The 21,917-nt window shown below is 35.4% G+C and overlaps 1 protein-coding gene across 4 annotated transcripts in view; it reads right to left on the reverse strand.

The window, feature by feature from the left end:
• Cdh18 (cadherin 18) overlaps nt 1–21,917 on the reverse strand; it is a 582,140-nt gene that overhangs the window by 385,154 nt on the left and 175,069 nt on the right. Inside the window, exon 1 of one of the 4 annotated variants that reach the window (XM_063258007.1) lies at nt 5,623–5,815. The exons of 1 other annotated variant lie outside the window; for it this stretch is intronic. The gene's annotated coding sequence lies outside the window, so the exon portion shown is untranslated. Of the gene's footprint in view, nt 1–5,622; nt 5,819–21,917 lie in introns of those variants that run through there. 2 more of the 4 variants (XM_063258011.1, XM_063258010.1) reach the window with 2 other exon arrangements.

Below are 21,917 nucleotides of genomic sequence, written 5' to 3' on the forward strand. Positions count from 1 at the left end.
TACATACTGCTCAAATGGCATACAAATGGCAAATACATACATGAAACAATGCTCTATATCACTGGTCATTTGGGAGATGCAAATTAAAATAACTCTGAGATACCATCTTACCCCAGAAAAATGGCTCCATCAAGAAATCAACAATAACAAATGCTGGTGGGGATATGAGGAAAAAGAATCTCTTTTCCACTGATGGTGGGAGTGCAGCCTAATCCAATCATTGTGGAAATCTGTGTGGAGATTCCTCAAAAACTAGAATAACGGGTCCCATTTGAGCTAGCTATTCCCTTTCTGGGTATCTTCCCAGAAAATTAAAATTATCCTAGCACAGTAATATTATGTGCACCCATGTTTATGGCAGCACAATTTGTAGTAACTAAATATTAGAAACAACTCAAATGCCGGTCCAATGTGGAATGGATAGAAAAATGTATTTTTATAAAATAGAGTATAACTCAGTTGTAAAAAAGAATAAGCTTGAGTCTTTTATAGGTAAATGGGTTCAACTTGAGGCCATACTCATAAGTGAAATACATCAGACTGATGTGTATAAGCACTGCATTATTTCCCTGGTGTGAGAATTGAAAGAGTAAATAATCATTAAATGCACAATACTTTGAAATGGGAAGAAATTATTCAAACGGAAAAAGGAACTAGAATGAGTGAAAGGGGAAAAGTCAGTAGGAAAAAGGAGAAAAATTCAAATCAGTTGTGCTATCAGTGTCTCTTAGTTCATAAAAGGAAGGTTTGTGTTAATATTGACTCGAGCAATTTTTATGCCCATATCGTGTGCCTTGAACAACTAATTTAAAGACAACAACCTGTTCAGTATTAGCTATTGTTTTTCTCTATTATTTTGTTTTTATCTTTTTTCAATAAAATTATAAAGATTCTAAAATTGAAGATCTTATTTCTTCACAAAAATACATTTAAGAAGACATTAACCTTCTTGTACATGATTTTTATCCATATTGGAAAAGCTGGGAGTTCTAGGGTCCTGAATCAATTATTATTAACCAAGTCATCAAAGACCCTGAATCTATAGTGATTTACCAGCATTCACTCTGATCCTTAAAAATTACACAAAATATAACACGTTTTTATAGCTTTTGTTACCTCCCTTCTTACTAGGAAAATGGCTAAAGACAGGCCACATGGGACTGAACCCTCAGCAGTGTCCAAAGTGCAGAGGCTCCAACTCATTACACTCACTGTCTTTTACTGTGTCACACTGTATCACTATCAAAGAACTGTGTTTTATGTTCCCCGTCTACACTGGTATAGGTTTCCAATAAGCAAAATTTTCATTCATTTTGGGAAATTGGTACAGAGATCTACTGTGCTGCAATCATTTTCTAGCCCCTTTCTCTTCTGTACATTTCTCCTTCCTACTTCTCTTTTCCTTCAAAAAAATAAAAAAGTCTTTCTAACTCCTTTCATCTCTCCCTGTTACTCTCTATTTTTATTTTAGATTTCTTATATTAAACAAACCATACAATGTTTAAATTTTCCTTACTGGACTTGTTTTACTTAACATGATGGGCCCAAATCCCATCAGTTTTCCTGGTGATGATGTGAACTTGTTCTTCTGGAAGGAGGAATCCATAGGCACCAAAAGGAACTTCATAAGGAGAACCTCTTTAGTATCAAAGCTACTGTCAAGAATTAACAAATAGGGGCCAAGGGTTTAGTCCAATGGCATAAGTGCCTGTTTGGCAGATGCGAGTTTGTGAGTTCAATCCCAGAAAAAAAAAAAAAATAAGATTATGTCAAACTCAAAACATCTGCATAGCAAAGAAAAAATCAACTTATAAAATAGGAAAATTATTTTTGCCACTTACTCTTCTGGTAGAGGACCTGGAATAGATAAAGCACTTCAAAAGTGAATCTTCAATAACCACATGACCTAATCAAAAATGAGGAAATGAGCAAAATGGACAGATCTTTCAAGAAATACAGTACAGAAATATATACACTGATCTTCTGTACTTCTTTAAAGACTTCTTGAAAGACTGTCAGCCTCTTTAGCCAATAGGGAAATAAAAATCAAAATATTTCTAGCATTATTTCTTAAACCAGAATGGCTGCCATCAAGGACACACACACACACACACACACACACACACACACACACACTCACACAGTTGGCAAGTTGTAGGATAAAAAGAATCCTTTTATGTCTTGATGTGAAAGTAAACTAATACAGCCATGAATGAAATCAGCATGGATATTCCTTAAAATTAACACAGATATACCTATATGGGGGATATTCCCCGGACAGCTAAACATGCTATTAGGGTCAGGGGTTTAGCTCAGCGGCACAAGGTTCTTCCTGTATGGCATATGCAAGGTCATAAGTTCGAGCCCAGATTTTTTAAAAAATGCTATTTTTGTGATACATGCATACCCATGCTTATAACAGCACAATTCACAATTTCAATGCACTGTAAACAACTTACACGTGCATCAATGAATGAAGAAATAAAGAAAATACGACATAGAGCTACACTTTTAAAAATCTTATGTTATTTCTAGCAATTTGAAACACAGAGAAGTAGAGCAAACATATAGTATTACTGGAGTGAACTTTCTATTTTACCAACCCACATATACATAAATACCTCATCCCAAAATAACTGAATCTATTTTAGAGAATCAGTTATTTATCAGTTGAATTAAAAGTGCATTTGATCTGATAAACTGAAATAAAATTTGTTCAGCTTAACATCTGCATTGTGCTTTTCTCAATATTTTCTTAGTTAGGGCCCCTCTACATTAGCAGACAACAGTATGACCACAAGCTGTCAGTTTTCAGAAAAAAAAAGAAGATATAAGATTATGTTCTTCCATACTACTCTTTTAGTCCAATACAGGCCACAACTTGAAATCCATTTGTTATCAAAGCAAGAAGAGTGGGTTAGATACTAGTAGAAACTGGAAAGTCTACAACGTACTGTGTATGACCCTAAAATACAAACTTCTTTTTCTTGGAGAAACCGTTCGCAGTGTATTCAGTCCTCCAATGCTACAGTTAACAAATATGGCGGTACTTTTGCGTGGGATCCTATTACTGGCATCTAGCACCTAGAAAACAGGCATGCTGCTAATGAGATCACAATACACAGGACAGGCTGCCAGATTCTCAGATATTTAAAAGCCCACAATATCAACAGCAGTAAAGTTAAAAAGGCCTAATCTGGAATCTAGTTCTGTAGACACATATAATACAACTCTAATAAAATCTCATGATCAAATTTAAAAGTTTGCAGTTCTGTCCTCTATTTTAAAGTTACAAACTTTCTGTCTTTAATCTCTCAATATTTCTGCTCTTCACTGGACTATCCTGTATCAGATATATGGACTCCAGACAAGTAAGGTCAATACGATCAGTAGGTCTCACCCTAGATCTGTTGAAGGACATGTGCATGCCTAGATTGTGTGTGACACTCAAGTCAGCATGTACACATTGGGATACTTCTGTCTCTTAGTCATCAATAAGCCAAGTATTGAAAAGGCAGGGAACACAGACTTCTAAATCTGTGATTTGTATTCATCAGATCATGAAAATCAATACAAAACAAAATAATGCTATTTATATCAGCCAGTGGAAACAAAGTCCTTTAGGGTTACCTCTTATAGCATGTTTTATCTAAAATATTTATGATATGAGAGAGACTCATATAATCTAATTCTACTTGAAATGGATATTTGGTAGGAACAATAATTTGCAATGTGTTTAATGTATAGACTTGATCCAAATGGTAGCTGTTACTGCCCATGCTTTCAAATTAGCATAACTAATCATATTGAGCATGCACTGGATATAGTTACAGCTAGTTTCCTGTCACTGTCCTCCTATTGTATGCTCTTTTGCTATTGGGTGATCTCCTATTGGATGGATTTCTGTTTCATCTAAAACAGTGCATTGTCATTTTCTACATTTCTTTGCTGTCAGGCAACCAATGTATACCATTAATACTGTTTGTTTTTCTTAAGAAAGCTAACTGTGAAAAAATCATATAGAATAATATATGACAGTTCCTATTAAATGAATGACTTATGGGATGAATAGTCAAGGTGGCCTATACTGGTTTAACTTATTACCAGTAAATTTGGAATTAAATACATAAGAGGAAAAAGTACACACCAGGAAGCTTGAAGGAAACTACAATGTTGATTGGTGCTTGGACCAGAATGTCACAGAAGTAATTCTCTACTACTATTCCTGTATTCCCCTTCCTACATCTCACAAAATATGTATAAGATATAGTCTGGACTTCAAAACTCTTGATTTAGAATTAAATATGTTCTCGGATATGACAAGAATACTAAACTAGAGAAAAACAGTTACTGCAGAAGGAAAGCTCCCTGTTTTGAAAAATCTGTGGGTGATTCCAGAGAGGAAATAAAGATTGAAAAATACAGGCAGCATTTGTAGTTAGTTGGGTTTTGTTGGCTGCATAACAAAATCTTTCTCTGATCTGTCTCTCGGCTCAGAGCCGTGAATGCCATCACCTGCACAAACCAAAGACCATAATGATTTTAGCTAAGATTTTCATTTTAATTTTTCTAGATTTCCAAGTGAGTTTAAATAAACTATGATTATTCTTGACATAGAAAGCTCGCTGAATATGACAACAAATAAGGAAATATTTTAATAACCTAACTAATAAAATTATATTCTTCACCTGTTACGTAGGAAAAGGCTTGCCTAGCTCCATATCTATACACACTCACACTCACACACATGCACACAGACATACCCACTCACAGACATGAACAAGGCATAATTTTATCTTGGTTCTAAAAATATGAAAATTAAGAGAAAGTAGTACTTCCACACTTGACAACATCATCTTCTGGAAGTTAAGAAAAATCAACGAGTGAAAGTGAAGCAAACACAAGGACGTATACTAAATAAAGTGTGGCACTGGTCACAGAACCCTACCTAATTTCTTTCCACCCATCATTTATAGTGCCCTTTTTAAAAAAGTAAAAGTTTCATTTACAGCCCTAATAAGCTTTTATGTAAGCCAGTAAGAGATTCACCAAAAGAAAATGAAAAAAAAAAAAAAAATGAAAGAAGGAAAAGAAACATTCAGCTACCTTACTGCAGTTCAGTGCTCAGATACCACGGAATTTTAGCGGATGGTGGAAAGGCGATTATTAAAAAGCGCTATGGAAAATCCAAATGCAACGTCTCTGCCTGATTCTTATCATGCTTTTGGCTCACTTCTACAGATCCGCGTAAATGACAGCGGACACGGATGCCATCCTGATCCAAACGCGCCTTGCCGAGTAACCCTGCAACTTCTTCAGGGGCAGGGCACAGCAGCAGGGCACATCACAGAGCAACACAGACAGAGCCCTGGCCGGTTCGGGGACGCACAGACCCAGGCTGCACCGCCACAACCCAGCCTAACCAGACCCAGACGTGTGCCGGCCGTGGGGCTACGGCGGGAGCCACAACTTTCCGGTTAACATGAGATCCTGCGAAACGCACATGCAAGAAGCAAGATTTCCCCAAATAGGCGTTAGACTCTCAACTAGGTAAGCAGCCCCCGGTACAAAATATATATATTAATGTCACGACAGAGGAAAGTGGCATGGATGGAAGCTTACCTTAGCTGACTTGCCCTAACTGGTGGAAAGGAACTTAATGCATGAACAGCAGAGAGGGGACTTTCCCAGAGCTCCGGGCACAGCTGCTTGCGGTCCTCAGAGCCCGGACTCGGCTCGCGCACCTCCAGCCCGGGCGCCCAGCTCCAGGCTCTGCAGCTCCGGAGCGCGCTTCTGATTGGCTGGCAGCGCCTGTCTGGCTGCTGCTCGGCTCTGCCTGTCTCTCCTTCCTCTCTTCCCTGCCGCCTTCCCCTCCAGCCTCCTGCCTCCCCCACCCCATCGTAGGAGACTTTCGGGGCTGCACGGATTCTAAGGCACTTGAACGGACACTGTGCAACAGCCCCATCGGCAAGGTCGTTTGAAAATCAGTGCAATGAATGCAAAGATCGTTGGAATAAACAGATCGACACCCCCCCCCCAAATAAAAAAAAAATCCCTGAGCTGTTGGAAAATGACAGCCAGGACTCCGTGACAGTTGAGGCCATCCATTCTCAGCCGGGGAGGGAAAGGGGAGTGCGGGGGAGCGGGGTTTCACTGTCAGATGGAGTGGGAGTAGACAGCAGGAGGCAACTAGCAAAAGCAGGCAGGGCAGGCGCTGATGTGGCAAGCTGGTAATAGATTTTCATATTTCCGTGCAGAGTCGCCACAGCCTGCTAAGCATTCAGCTGCTGGCTCATCCAGCAGTGATCCATAGTCAGGGGTAGCCGCGATCGAGCCTGAGCCATGCCCTTTAATGCCTAAGCCCCATGAATTCCAGGCAGGGAGGACTCAGAGCTTGCTCTGGAGGTCAGCTCTGTGTTCCTGAAGATGAATGGGAACCGCAGTGCTTCGCCCACCCTCCTTGGCTTGTGCCCGGAAAACTATCACCCACGTGAACTTCTCACCTCTTATGACTGCAGAATACATTAAAGCGATTTGTAATGCACGTAGCTTTTGATAACAGGAGTTTCAGGCCTGATTGGCTGTATTCAAAATTGGTGGGAACAGCTGAAACAACTTCAGTAGTTGCTCGCAGCAGGATCCCACCCACGCTCACCCATTAGAACCATCCAGCATCCCAGCAAAGCAGTGCAGTGACCCAGTGTAGGAGTTTATCTAAATTGAATGGCCACTCTAGGGGTCCCTTGTCAGACATATGAAAAAGCATAAGAGATTCTCAATCATGGCAAACATGAAGAGGACAGGTTTATTTTTTCTGCTTAGTTGATAAAACTACGAATTCTCAGGTTCAGAGGATTGGGTAAATAAAATGATTTAAACCTCAGAGAAGTGGCAAGAGAAGGTTAATGAGATCTCTAAGGAGCAGAAGTCATGGATTCAAATGCTGACTGAGACATCGTTCTGGGTCCAAATTCCTTTGTGCTTTTTCACTTACCATCCTAGGGCTTCCCTTTAAAACCTAAATTAATTCTCACTTCACAGTCTCCCTGAGGATTCAGTGAGAATCTATGTAGCTGTTTCTAATCCATGGTAAACTTTTAGAAAGGTTATTTAACTTGTAATGGTCTCCTGTTTTTCTCTATTTCCTGTTTTGCGAAAGGTCATTCAGTTTGAGAAAGGAAGTAATAATTCATAGAAATTTAAAGAACCTAGGGAGGAGTGTTTTTGAATCAATTGGAATTATATTTGTCTGTCTTTATTCCAGGAGAGTGATGGGAAGTGCTCAGCGATTGATTTTAGTTTGTGCATTCCGTACAATTAAATAAATCAACCAAAACAGTGGTGTGTGCACAAGCATTGGATTAATTCTAATTGTGGAATTACACATTTGAGTGTTTTAGCTGCTCTTAAGAAAGATGTTATAATGTAATTAGAATTCGTAAATGTCTAAAATGTAGACTCTAGCACAAAGTAGGACACAAACAATAGCATCAGAATGGATCCTTCTTATGCTATTTCTTATAGTCTTTTCCATGCAGCTTCTGATTCAAAAGAGGAATTTTGTTTGCGTAGTGTCTAGACACAAATTTTCATTCATTTTTATTGAAAAGGATACTGAAAAAAGAAGACTTTATATTTTACCTTCTTGAGAACATGAAAACAAAAAGAATAGATTTCAAAACAAACAGGGAAATAGGAAGGAGCTTTTGGCCTGCTAGAGGTCGTGTAGTTTAATTTAAAAATTTCACATTATGGCATTCTCTAGAGAAGCCTAACTGTTATTTGACTGTCTCTCATCGAATGAAATAAATGTTTGCTTGCCAGCTTGTTACTGAAGCCTTTGCTCAGACTCCAGCAATAAGTATCCTAGGGACGCACTTCAAAACAAAACATGTTTTTGCTAGGCTCCCTTGGTGGTTTTCCTTGGATAAGACCATAATAAGTACATCCAGTAGATAGTCATAATGGGAAGTCAAGGGGAATTTGCTTCTGAGTGGGAATGCAGACAGAGAGAATTGTCAAAAACCGCTGAAGAATGCAAGACATTTAAAGGAAAAGAATCCATTTGCCCAGGATGGATTTGTATCAGTGAGAATGCACTCAGAGTAAGGGCTCTAGATTCTCCACAAACCCAATGATGCAGTGTACCCTGGATTTAAGTGGCTTTCAAAGTTTGATACTCTGAATGTGTGCCAGCTTTCCTCAGCCCTAGAAAAGCGAACCTGTCAGCCACTTAGTAAGTCTGTTGTATTTTCAGGTTAAAAAGAAGAAAGCCAGTGAACCAATGTGGAACGTGCTGCTCGACGAAAACCAGGTGCTTATTTTCTCTTTATGTCAAAGATTAGTTCAAAAAAGTGAGCAATGTAACAGTCAACAGGATTTATTACAGAGCTAATCTCTGAAACTGAAAGCATGGACATTTTGATACTGCATCCCCTCTTATGTTACCTTGGGAGAGTTATAAGAATCATTTTAACTTGTGACAGAAAAACATCCAACACACGATTGATGCTGGTCAGAATACAGGAACTGGAAAGATAAAATTGTCGTGCTAAGCTGTGATCGCTTTCTGAGACCCAGAAAATTGTCTCTTTCGATGTCTTCTCATGCTCAATTTTACCATGGAAATTTAGAAGGCTATGTAATATTTCCAAACATCAATGAAGGAATACAGGAAAGGTAAGGATATCCTTGTTGTAATTCAGCATTTAGAATAGTAAATTGCACCAATACGGTGCAGTGGTTCATTTTCTCATTTAATGAGATATATCTGTGATATATAAATATTGTACAGTGTACAAAGTGACATATTGGTATATCCTGAAAAATGAAACCACGTTTTATCTAATTAACATTCCATTACCTCTGCATCATTACCATTTTGTTTACAATGATACACATTAAAATAGTTAGTTGTTTGATTAGTAAGATAATGTGTGACTATTTCTAAAAGTAATATTGCCCTTATAATATCACTGAATGCTCCATTTAAAAAATTTTCTTCTCTGCATGTGAAATTCAGTGTTCTTTTTCATTGTTGCTTTTGGCACAAGGAAATGAACTCAAAACCTTGCACTTGCCAGGCGATCTCTGTGCCACTAACCTATATACCCTGCCCAAATATTAATGCTCTAATTAGCTCATTGGAGCTAATAATATACTCTTGACAACTGACAAAGAAAAACCTAAACTCCACTTCTTGTAAGGTATATGATTATTTCTATAAATAGTAGAATAAATACAATGATTTTCAGGAAAAGTGAAAGTATATTAAACTGTGGAACCTATCTTTTAGCAATTAAATATTCTGAACAAAAATGCATGGCATATTTCGTCCAAAACTACAATGCTGTTTGTAAATTGATGATTTGCTAATGAAAAATACTAGATGAAAGTAAATATTTTCCAAACTTATATCATGAATAAGTTCTACAAATCAAGAAGTACTGAAATGATTGTGTAAATTAGCAATATTGGAAGGTATGCTTTTAAAGACATGAGAGAATCTCCAGGAGGAAAATGCATGGGCTCACTGCTGAGATGTATATTCTTCTTGCCTAGTATGATAGACATTCACCTTGGGAATACAGGAATGAATGACACATATATCTATATCTCATTACTTATGTGTCATGGTTTAATTATAAAACATGTGAAGAATTTAAGTATGATTATTTCCAAAATAGGTATCTAGAGAAGCATGGGTATATGCAAATGTGGAGGTACTTGTCTGTGTTTTGCAGAGCTCTAGGTATCAGTTACTCTGACCATGGCTTTTATCAATGATGCGAACCCCAATGTACACCAATAAAATATTTTCCAAGAAATCATTGTACTTCGATGGGGAACTACAGTTTTCTGATGGTTTTTGAGACACTGAGTGATATCTCAATACACTAAGGTAGAAAGACCATGTAGGATTCAAATGAATGTGTGTATTAAAGGCATGGAGCCGATCAAGCTTTAGAATCAAAACTTACAGGTAAGACAGAGATTTGTAGAGAAAATAACTTCAGCAATATCCATTCTGTAATATGCTACATAAAATGTTAACCAGCATCCTTAATGAAATAAAATGTTTACAATTAAGACACCAATAATGCTACAGTTAAAATATTAAGAATTTACCTGGAATATTGCAAGTTAGTAGAGTTATAGTTAATGCTAATCAGTTACATTAATTAATTAGTTACATTATAATCGCATTCCTTTCTTTGACAAAGATACCATCATGTTCAGCTTCTCTACTTCCTTCACACCTAGAAAGCCTACTTTCCTTAATTTTTCTCTCACCATGCCTGTTTATCTATCTTTTAAGGGTCAGAACAAAGGATATTTCTTCCAAAAAAAGTTTTTCTCCAAAAAATTTGACTAGAGTTCACCTTGAGGTCTTAAAATAATTTTAACCGCTTATGAAAATATCATTTCACTAAAATGTTTTTTTTAGAGTAGCCATGGCAGGGTTGTTAGGAACACAGTATCAAGAACCAAACAAACAAGACAACTTACATAGCATTATGTGGTTATTTTTTTTTTTTTTCACCAGCAAACTATGCTAATGTGTAGCAGGCTAACCAGGATTCCCCAATGGGACACAAACAGCAGGATATTTATCTATACAGATGTAGTTACTCAGAAAGATTCATGAAGGCATGACTCACACAGTGATTTGTGCTGGGTCCCATGACTGTATCAGGAAGCCATTGTTGCAGCTCAACTCCAGACACAAAGCCCTGAAACTCCGGGGACTCAATTCCAGGTGAAGAGGACAGTGTAAGACCAGGGACACTGCTCCCTGAGGGCGAGTGAAAGGGATGGACCTGTTCAAGCACACAGTATATTTTAGCTTTCTGTCCTACTCACAGCCTTATAGGAGTGGAAGACCCTGGCCTATGTCAGCGAAGGAAATTTAACCTCCTCAGTCTGCAAATTCAAATGTTAACATCTTTCTGAAAAGTCCCACCTGCTGTCTGGGTATCACCTCACTCAGTCTGGCTGACACAGAAAATAAACAGCCCCATCTATATCTTCGGTCTCTTACGAGAATTAAATATAGAGGAATTGATCAGACATTGTCTTAGTCATTTTGTCATTAGAGCAAAATACCAAACAGTTGCAATTTAAAGGAGAAAAGTTTAGTTTGTCTCCTAGTTACAGACAGAAGCTGATGGTGGAAGGGTCTGGGTGAGAGGAGCTGCTAACTTGATGGCAGAGGAGAAGCAGAGAGAGAAGGGAGGAGGCGGGCAGGGAGATTTACCCCTTCAGGGCACACCATGTGACCCCTCTTCTAGCCACAGCCCACCTCCAATCAATACACCTGCCAGCTGAGCTCACCGGTGGATGGATCTTCCTATGAATACAGTGCTCCTGTATTGCATGATCATCTTCGAGAACCTCATGTCTGGACAGATTGATTAGCCTTGCAAGATTCAATCAAACCTAATCTTAATGGACAAATAGTAAATTTTACATAAATTTATTTCTTTCTTTCTGCCTTTGTTTTGTAATAGAATATAATACTTATATTGCTTGTAATAGAATAAAATACCTATCAAAAGGATATTATTAATACCGGCAGTGGTTTTTTAGATAACTTTGTGTTGTGAGATACGTAGGTTCAAGGCCAGATGTCTACTGTGCAGGTTAATTCTACATTCAACTGTTTAATTTTATTATTTTATTTTCCAAACACACCACCTCAGTTGTAGATTACAATACCATTGGCACACAGGAACAAATTCAAGTTTTAAATAATTTTTCACATACAAATGTGTCAAGCACAGTTCTTGGCAAATAAAAGACATTAGATAACTTAGTAGAGGCCTAGTGACTGTTTAATATTAATACTTTAACTTAAATTTCCTTTCCCCGCTCTGTTTATAGCAGCAAGAAACACATCATAAATTAACCAAAGAGAAACTATAGCTCCTATGAAATATCCTGGAGAAAGCATTCAGCAAAATCTGTGTTTACCTTTTCCATGCTATCTAATGAAAATTGATATTTAGAATATCCTGAGGCATTATCAGATTCTCAGCTATCAAAGGAATATTTTATTGAATTATTAATGCCATATTTATAGTACCAGGAAAGAGGAAAATATTAAAATCATTTTTGGTAACATCAGTCTGAAAAGGTAAGGGTTATTGCATTAATATTTAATTATGCTGAACTTCTGGTTGACCGAATCATTGGTATTTTAAAATACTGTTAACGTGAATATGTTAACATTCAAGAAGTTAGAAGTGTATAGGAAGGCCCAAATTTACTGTTTTTATGAAGAATATTTTATCAGACTTTTATATATTCTATTTTTTTAAGTTTAAATACCTCAGATTGTTTTATGTCACATAAAGTTATGACCCGACATTTTCAATAGATTATTAGTATTATTTGCCACAATATAGGTCTGATATGCTTTAAATCTTTCCCTACCATTGAACAGTGATGTTGCCACTAATTTTTTGATATTATAAGTGAAGTGTCAATGAATAGTTCTGCTTCTAATTTCTTACTTGGGCCTCTGTGTTATTGTATTTTAATGTATGATGCTCCAGAATTGCCACCACTATCATACACAAACAATTTTTAGAACTTGTTATTACTTTATTGCTTCCTATACCATTAAAAGCAGTAAAAATTTAATTGGATTCTTGCTACCTTTGAGCAATAGCATTTTTCAGTTTGCTTATTCAATAACTAAAATTAATATTTTATCATTTCTACTTCTATCCATGTGATTACTAGAATTTTTGCTGGCCATTTCTTGTTTTCTCTAATGATTTCTGGTTATATTCATTTCCCTATCATGTTTTTTCTAACTGAGGACAGTAATGGACTTAAATTATCTTAATGCTGAATCAGAAAACCTGCTAGAATATCCAGTTTGGCACAAGTGTCTGTAACTCTTTAACATACTTAGCACTAAACATTCCTGCATATGAATACAAGCATTGTACATAATAATGTGTATTTGGAAAATGCACAGAATGTCAGATGTGATAGCACTGACCTCGCTTTAATTAAAAGACATAAAAAGAAGCAGTGTGGATCTTCTAGCTTTGTGTTAATAAACAAAAATTAAGATATAACGTTTTTAACTTCATAAGCCATACATAGGCAATTTTAACTAACTATATATTTAAAAATTGGTGAGTTTGAGTGTGTTAGTAGATCACTTCTGAGAGAAGTAAAATTGGAAGTGAGTTTTAATAATATAGACTCAAAATAAAAATTGATTGATGCAAACATTTTTTAAAAGAAAACTTTGTGTTTAAAAAAATTCTCCAGAGACCTACTTGAAATAGATTTTCCTTTTCAGATCTCAATGGCAGAATTTACTACAGAAACCTTAGATATTTCTAAGTTGAGTAAAAGATAAAGAAGGTTTACAAAATTCTATTCTCTTCTGGACCATTTCTGACAACTTCATGCATGATTCATTTATCAATCTTTTATCAACTCATCTTGTGTCATTTTGTTTTTTTCAGGTTGATGTACAGCTTAACATGACTTTGCCAATACATACTTATGCAGTAATAAACTCTGAAAACTTTAAAGAACAAATGGAAAATATGCATGACTTTTTCTTCCAGATTTTGCTTAAGTTTATTGTGGTACATCTTATGGATTCCAATGATGTGTATAAAATGTGATGAAATCCTTCCCTCAAGAAACAGTGAAGGAAACTTAAACACCAACAGTATTGTCCTGCAATAGCGGCATACACATGGTTTCATCCAATTCCATTAAGTTTCTTAAATTATTCAGAATATTTAACTAACGATTCTTGGATCTAACTTTAACAATGAAACTAAATTATCCCAGAATCACAAGAAGAGATCAGAGAATATGAGGGGAAGCTACAAGATGCTCAAAAAACACATAAATGAAATTAAAGCAGGGGCAGAATTCATAGATGAAACAGAAGTAAGGGCAAGTTTAATACGCATCAGTTTTATTCTTTGTAAAAGCCTGGGGTATGATTAAATGGGTGGTTTTGATTATGAAATGAAAATTTTGATCTTCCAGCTGTATCTCTATGCTGCTACCAAAGGGTCGAATTTCGAGGATCTTAACTAGTAATACTTAAACTAAACTGATAATACATTATGAGATCATCGATTCAAACTATGGGCAGAAGCACTGACAAAATATTTTAAAAATAAAGAATATGAAAGTTTATAACAGGATGAATATGATAAGAATTTAAGACAGTTCTTGATTCTGGTCAGAGAATATATGTGAGTGTGTGTGTGTGTGTGTGTGTGTGTGTGTGTGTGTGTGTGTTGTGTGTGTATAGTTACTGGAAAAAGGAAACTAAAGGAAGTAGATGTTTGATTGTCATCACCAACTTTTAGATGACTTAAATGACTTTAAGCGATTGTCTCATGATTATTACCTCATATTTGGAGAAACAAGCTTAGAAATAAAATTGAACAAGAATTTTATATAAAATACACTAGCTGTGTGCTTGTCAGTGGAGAGAATCTCATATGAAATGCTACAGTTATAAAACATAAAGCAGAACTTATGGTCAAAAAACTGATGAAATAGAGAAAGAAGGTCACTAAGCATGCAGAAATGAGCCGTGCTAATTTTGGTAGCATAAGTGAGCTGTCATGTTATGTTTGGCATTTTGGAGGTCACCTGCAACAGAGTTGGCAGAATCAAGGAACTGTGACAAAAGAAGGTGGTTTTCAGGTAAATGAAAACGATACAGAAAGTTACAATATTTTTAATGAAGAAAAGAAACAGAAAATAGTATTATGTTGTCCTGAATTCCACAATAGAATTTTATATTATCTATTACTGGTTATGAGTGGAAGATGGTTTATGCAGTTCAGAAAATAGAGGATATATAATTATAAAATACATTTTAAAGTTACAGGAAAACAGAAAAGCAGAAGATACTATACAAAATGTACTATACATAGCAACACAAAAGCAGTTTGGGCAGCGTTCCATTGCTGCTTCTCTTTGACCGGTCCTTACATAACTAAAACGACCATCATTCCCACTCACACATGCATGTGAACACCCGCCCACACACACACACACATGCACGCACACACACTCACTCAATGACTCCATAATTGAAAAGGAAACGCAAAATTCTATACATTAACATATATCATTTCCTTAATACCAGAACCAACTACATTATTGGGCAAACATTGTAAAATAGAAATACATGGAGGCTCTTGTTAAAATAATGAATAATTTCAGGATGGAGGAATAAGACATCAGGCTGGAGTTGGAGGCCTTTTTCACGTGATATTTTTATGACTGCATGTTTTTATTTTTTGCTAACACACAGTAGTGATCACTGTTACTCCCGCTTCAATGACTTAAATACAACTTAGCTTGCATTAATCAACAATTTGCAAAGTATCCACTGATGTCCATATCAAGTTTCTTCAAATTCATAAAGTATATTATATTCCCTATAGTGTATTATAGTAAATTCATAAAGTATATTTATGATATTTTTCTAACTAGACAGGAGCATTGTAATTATCACACAGCATGAGTGATTGCATTCCATGCCATTAGGATGTCAGTAAACTATACAGATATAAGCTGGGAAACAGTGGGAAATGTGAGGAGATTTAAGATCTTAGTAAGTCAAATGTAGAAAGAATAAAATCAGAACAGGAGTCTACTCTCAATTTGCCTTGCTGGAAATGCTGTCTGTAGCTTTAGTGTATTACATAAAATTTGGCAGAATATTTGGTAGTTGATTATCACTGCATATGCCAGATTGAATATTACACTGTACTATATAATGAAAAAGCTGTGGCAAAGTTTATAATTATGATTCAGAAAGATATAATAAATGCATTGATGTTGCTGGAAGAATAGACCAAAAGAAAGACATGCAAATTGGATGCATTTAGAGCAAGAATTAAATATAACACAGTAGTAGAAATAAGAATGAATCACAATTTTCTAACGTGGCTGTCCTAGAAAGAAAAACTTGCATTATCATCTGTACAAGGAAAGAAGAAAATTGTAATTTCTGTTAGGGAACATTAATGAATTCAAATAAAAATGTGTTTCTAGTTAGACATTAGGTAACATTTTGAGGAAAAATCCAAGAGTCAGTTTGCAACATGAATGAGATGATAGTTTTGGAGAGAGTATTGGTGGGTAACATCATTTTATGAGTCACGCACAGACGGTGATGATGGTGGTGTTGATACACTGCTTCAGGCACTGTCTAAAGATCAATGATAGACGAGTTGGGTGGGATGAGCTGAGCGAGGCAGAGGGAGGGAGAGCGAGAGAGGGATAAAGAAAGAAATAAGAGACGGTGAAGAAAGGGGGCTGGAAACAAGAGAGCAGAGGTCTGATATTTTAACAATTCAAAAGACATGATCAGCAAAAGCATCCTAATTCTTACATCACTGCATTTTAAAGCTGTTTTACTAATTTAAGACCTAACCTATTACTGATTAATGAATAGAAGTTTTCCCATATTTACCAAGGCACACAAGGTGAAAATGCAGAAATTCCATGATAAAGTTGGGTCATTGTGAAAAAAATGTACAACTAAAAGTAGATCAAATTAACTCTCAGTATGGTAGGGATTTGCACATTCTGCAGCATACAAAATTGTCAAATGAAATCTCATAATTTCCTGTTATTTTAATGCATGAAGAGTTTGATCTCCATTTGAGAGTGTGATTAGCACAGCTTTATCATTTCCTTGCTTATTTAAAGTTTCTTTATAAAAGGATTTCCAAGTAGTTAGCATGTATAATTAGTTATATAAGAAAATTAAGGAAAAAAATTGAAATGTGAATTCCACCACCCTGCCTTACTTTGAATATATAGGTATATACGTGCTTGAGTGCACGTAAAGCACAGTGTGTTACTTGGTATTCATTGTCCATATTACTTGAATAAAAACTTAAAAAGAAACCATATATGACTTGAAAGAATGCTTAAGAGATGCCCTGAAGTCTGACTTTTTTAATTCAGTTAAAAGATTTTAGAGGCCATCCGCTTCCCAAAGAACAGAGTAACTTAAAAAGAGAACAGTGTCTTTGAAACTGGATGTGTGACAAGAATAAATACGTAAATTCACTTAATTTAGGTTTGTAGCCAGATTACTTAGAATAAAAGGAAGTGATTTAACTATATCTTGTTATCTTACATAATTTTTTCTTTATAATGTAGGTCAGTTCCCTGATCTGAAGCAAACTGTGAAGGTTCTGCATTGCTATGCCTGGTACTTCTCAACACCACTGGTCAAATGGAATTATGGGAAAATGTCCAGAGATCCATGAAAACGCAGACTCTAAATCCATCACCCTTCTTGCCACTTTTTGCTTCAAAGTGCAGCATCAAAGTGTAGGTAGGATTAGCTTTTTTCCATCCTTAATCTTCTATTTATCCAGGCTTAAATCCATTGTCTAAATGGAACTGTCACGGCCATTGTCATATCTCAAGATTACTCAGTGTTCATTTGTGCGTGCTGAGAGTTTAATATACGTTGTCTCTAACCATATGTCCTGCCATTATTAGTAACTAGCCATTACCAACATTGATTGCTTCCTCCTCTCAGCTTTTAAGTCAGATTCTTTTCTTACAAAAAACAAAACAAAACAAAACAAAACAAAACAAAAACAAAACTACACTATCTTAGTATGACTATGTTATGTACATACAGTTTTACTCTTCAACATAAGAGCACTGTAACTGATACAACTTGTGAGTTGAAACTTTAAGGATGCCACTTGATTAGCCATTTCTAAAATTTCTCTGTTTTTGTGGATAATATTTTAAAACTGAGTTTTTTCCTTTTTGTTTCTTAAGCCACAGTTTTTAAAAATATTCATTGAAAGAAATGTTCTGATTTTGGACAGAGGTCATTTTGGGTAGATACTGAAGTATTCCCTTTCATATACAGCTACTCTCAGTTTGCTTATTTTTGATGGTATAATAGGACCTAGCTTGGAAGAGAAGTTGTGGCTATTACAAAGAGCGAATGTGATAAATTGTCTAATTTACCAATTATAGAATCTGATGCTCATACGTGGCAAATAACATTTATAATAATTGATAAATAGTCTCTCAATTTCCATTTAGGTCTTAAACAAAGCACATATGTACATATAAGTAGGATCTCCCTCAAATTAACCAGCTATAAGTAACTGAACCAAAGAGAATGGAGTACAAAAGAAAACTAGAACATGATGCATCATGATAGCAACGTGATACATTTGTTGACATCTTATGCGACTGAGATTACCCGCTTCTCTGAAAAGTGACAGAATTAAAGCAGGGACCTGCTACCATCTGCAATCTGTTCAGGGAAGATATAGATTTTCTCTATTTTGCAGTTCCAGGGGACAAAACTAAGAGACCAGAGATAAAGGGGATTGGTTTGCCAATCACAGAAGCTGCAGAGCGCAACAGTGAGTATTTGAAACAGAAACAGAGAAAAAGAAACCCAACAAAATGAACAGTTCACTTTTTTAGTGTACTTCCTTGTAAGTTGTAATGATTGCATAAAAAATAATTATGATTGCAGGCTTAATTATTTTGAAATATTATCACTGTTGTTTCTATGTATTTGAAATGATTTTTCTCTGAAAACATATGTAATTACCCCAATGGAGTCTGATTCTATAAAAAATTGAAAAATGACAAAAACAAAATAAATACATGAAGACCAGTCACAGAGTGGTAGATCAAAAGAGAACAATCATTAAATTAGCCTAGTTTCATGGGACACTAATTTTAGGTCTCTAAGTAACTAAATCAGACTCATCAATAAAAGCATTTGGGATCTAAATATTTACCAGCCTTCCATGAACTGATTCTTACAATTAAACAAGGTAGGAGAGTGAGTGTTAGCACTTGGGAGACAGTTCTTTGGGCAAATAATTCAGAGATGATTTCACAAGTGGATTGATTCTACTCATCAAGTTTCCCATTTGATAATATCATAAAATATAGGTAAGAATTTAGGATCTCAAATCAATACGACAATGAATAATACAGCCCATGAAAAGATTAAGAAACAGTATGAAAAATGAGTAAAGATCTAGATTTCATCTTCTTTTATAAAGTTTAATGTTTCTGTTTGCCAAAATTAGAGTGGAAAGATCAGAAGTGAAAATTATTTTTAAGTGGTATGTGCAGTCCTGGAATAACACATGACAGCAGTTGGAGCCGAATGAATGGTTGTGTGATTGTCCAGCTCTTCTCATGGTTATTGGTGGACAGTTTACAGAAAAATTGTCTTAGATTCTGAGAATAAGATGTAGCCATGAAAATATTGTCTACCAGGAAAATTAAAAATTAATATTCCTCTATAGTACAGAGAATGAAGAAGAAATTTCTGTATTATTTAAACATTTTCACTGTAGGACATTTTTAATCATGTATGTCTATAGTTTGTACAATGCTTACCAATGGACATTAAAATTTAAATGAGAAACAACAAAGTATTAATGATCAGAGTAATGAAATATGAATTTACTCATTTTTTTCACTTTTCTATTGCTCTTGGTTTCCATATATTTATCAAGCAGTAGATAATATTTTATAAATACACATTAAAGATGATTATACTTGAAGGTTAATCACTACTGTAACTTTGAAGTTAAAGTGTTGATTTTAATGCATTTTATGGAGTAATAGTTTGCTATGTGCAGGACGAATCTTCTAATTAAAGTGATAATATTTGGCAGTACAGTAAATCTTTGGTAAACCATAAAAGAATATAGTAAATAATTCATTTTCAAAATCACAACAAAATTAGTGATATACATTTAATTTTAAAAGAAACTTGCTTCCTGTGGCCTCAAAATTATAAAATGTGATAAGCAATTATGTGAAAGCCATACAATAATTTTTTGTGAGAAATGTAAACATATCAATTATCAGATATGTATTTTAAGAACTTTCAGCTATCACAATCAACTTTTAAATTGATTTTTAAAAATTTTAACAAGAATAGCATTTTTTTTTGGCTTTTTTCAGATAGGGTTTTACTATGTGGTTCATTGGCCTTGATCTCACTTTGGAACCTAGGCTGGCCCTGAACTCTCAGCAATCCTCCTGCCTCAGCCTTTTGGGTGCTGGGTTTTCAGGGTGTGCCACCACATCTGGTTAGCAGTCTCATTTTAAATTTATTCACTCTAGGCAAAAAAAAATATTTTTTGAATAAGAGAAATTATGTTTAATTGAAAAAAAATTCAATAATGTTCATTATAATTTTTTAAACCTATCACTTGTATGTAAGTATAGAAATGCTTCAATGCAAGCACAAACAATTCAGAAAAACTAGTTAGCATTACCTAATGCATGGCAAGATGCCACTTAAAATTAGAAAATTAAATCATAAATTAATTAATTATAAAGGGTCTATTGGCTAATGATTTATAATAAAAATAGGGACCAGATTCTGATTTTTTTTTTCTCAGATCTTGCTCTTATACACACCAAATATTCATGTCAGGAGGAACTACTTAAAGATTGTGAGTACCTTGTTGAGAATTTCTTCCCATGGAAATATAGTATTTAGTTAATTTATTCAGGGCACTTTTGTTGACTGAATAAACAGTCTATGTTTTTTAAAAGTGAACACATAGCCCATAAAATGCTCCTAAATGGGACAGTTAGCTATCCCTAAAATATGTAAATGTGGATGTTTTAAACATCACTAAGTCTGCAGGAACAATGAAATAAGTACTCAGCGAAGAGAAAAATAATCTCCCTGTATGAGTAGAGAATAAAGAATAACATGGAGATTAGCAGACAATGCATATTTACTGAATACTCTGAAATGTGGCAACCTTTTGGACTAGAGAAACAGAGAGAAGGAGACAGAGCTGGAGAGGGAGCGAGGTCAGACCACGCTTGCAGGTAAAATGGAGCCTGCCACTTACTTTTGTTTGGTGTGTGAGCTGAGGATGTTTTTACAGCATTTAAATGGTTAATGAAAACCAAAGTAAGTCTTTTGGGCACAACAGAAAAATTATATGAATTTCAAATTTCAGTGTCAATAAATAAAGATGCGTTAAAACAATCATGCCCATTTGATTAAAAACCAGCTGCTTTCTTCCTACCACAGTAGAAATGGGTAAAGTTGACTGAGGCCATATGGCCCACAAAGCCATAAACATTTCTCCCTGGCTCTTTACAAAAAAAAAAAAACAAAAAAAAAAAAACTTTTTTGATGCCTGGTATGGACACACTTGTGGTGAGCCTTTCCGTACTTAGCATAGCCCAGTAATTCACTGGGTATTCCTTGATGGATTTACACAGCATCAATGTCTATACTTGACTTTTTAAAGATTCTGAATTTCCACCTTTTGTGTGTGTGTGTGTGCGTGTGTGAGTGTGTGAGTGTGTGTGTGTGTGTGTGTGTGTGTGTGTGTGTGTATGTTTGAGGTGGGCAATGATAATGCAGCTTTGGAATTGTGCAGTATATCAGTAATTATACTCGAATGTTAGAAAAACACACACATATAGAGAATCAGTAGAACATGGTTTTGAGAAGTGATCCCTTATGTTTGCTATTTTGGGGACTGCATTGAATTTCTGAGAACAAGTATTTATGTTCCATTTTAATTAAACTAAACATTTAATTACATTTCCACTAGTCTGTCAGCAGAAACAAATCTATAAATGTGGAGTGAAAAATTATGAGAGCTGGTCTTTAATATCTCATCACAAACAGAGCATGTTATGGGCAATCTGTTGGTAGAGGGCACATAACAACTGTGTTTCACAGATATGTTAATTTTGCTAAAGTATTCAACTAGACTGCAGATTTAAAAAAAATTATTATTATCTATTTGTTAAAGCCAGAGATTATGAAACTACACTGCATGTTTATAATAATATCCTCGCCCCCTTGGGGTTTTAATATGCAGTCTAAGAGGATTCAATAAATG

This window comes from Cavia porcellus, unplaced genomic scaffold, assembly GCF_034190915.1.
Source record: "Cavia porcellus strain 051 isolate PalLab524CR breed Dunkin Hartley unplaced genomic scaffold, mCavPor4.1 scaffold_11, whole genome shotgun sequence".
Lineage (NCBI taxonomy): Eukaryota > Metazoa > Chordata > Mammalia > Rodentia > Caviidae > Cavia > Cavia porcellus.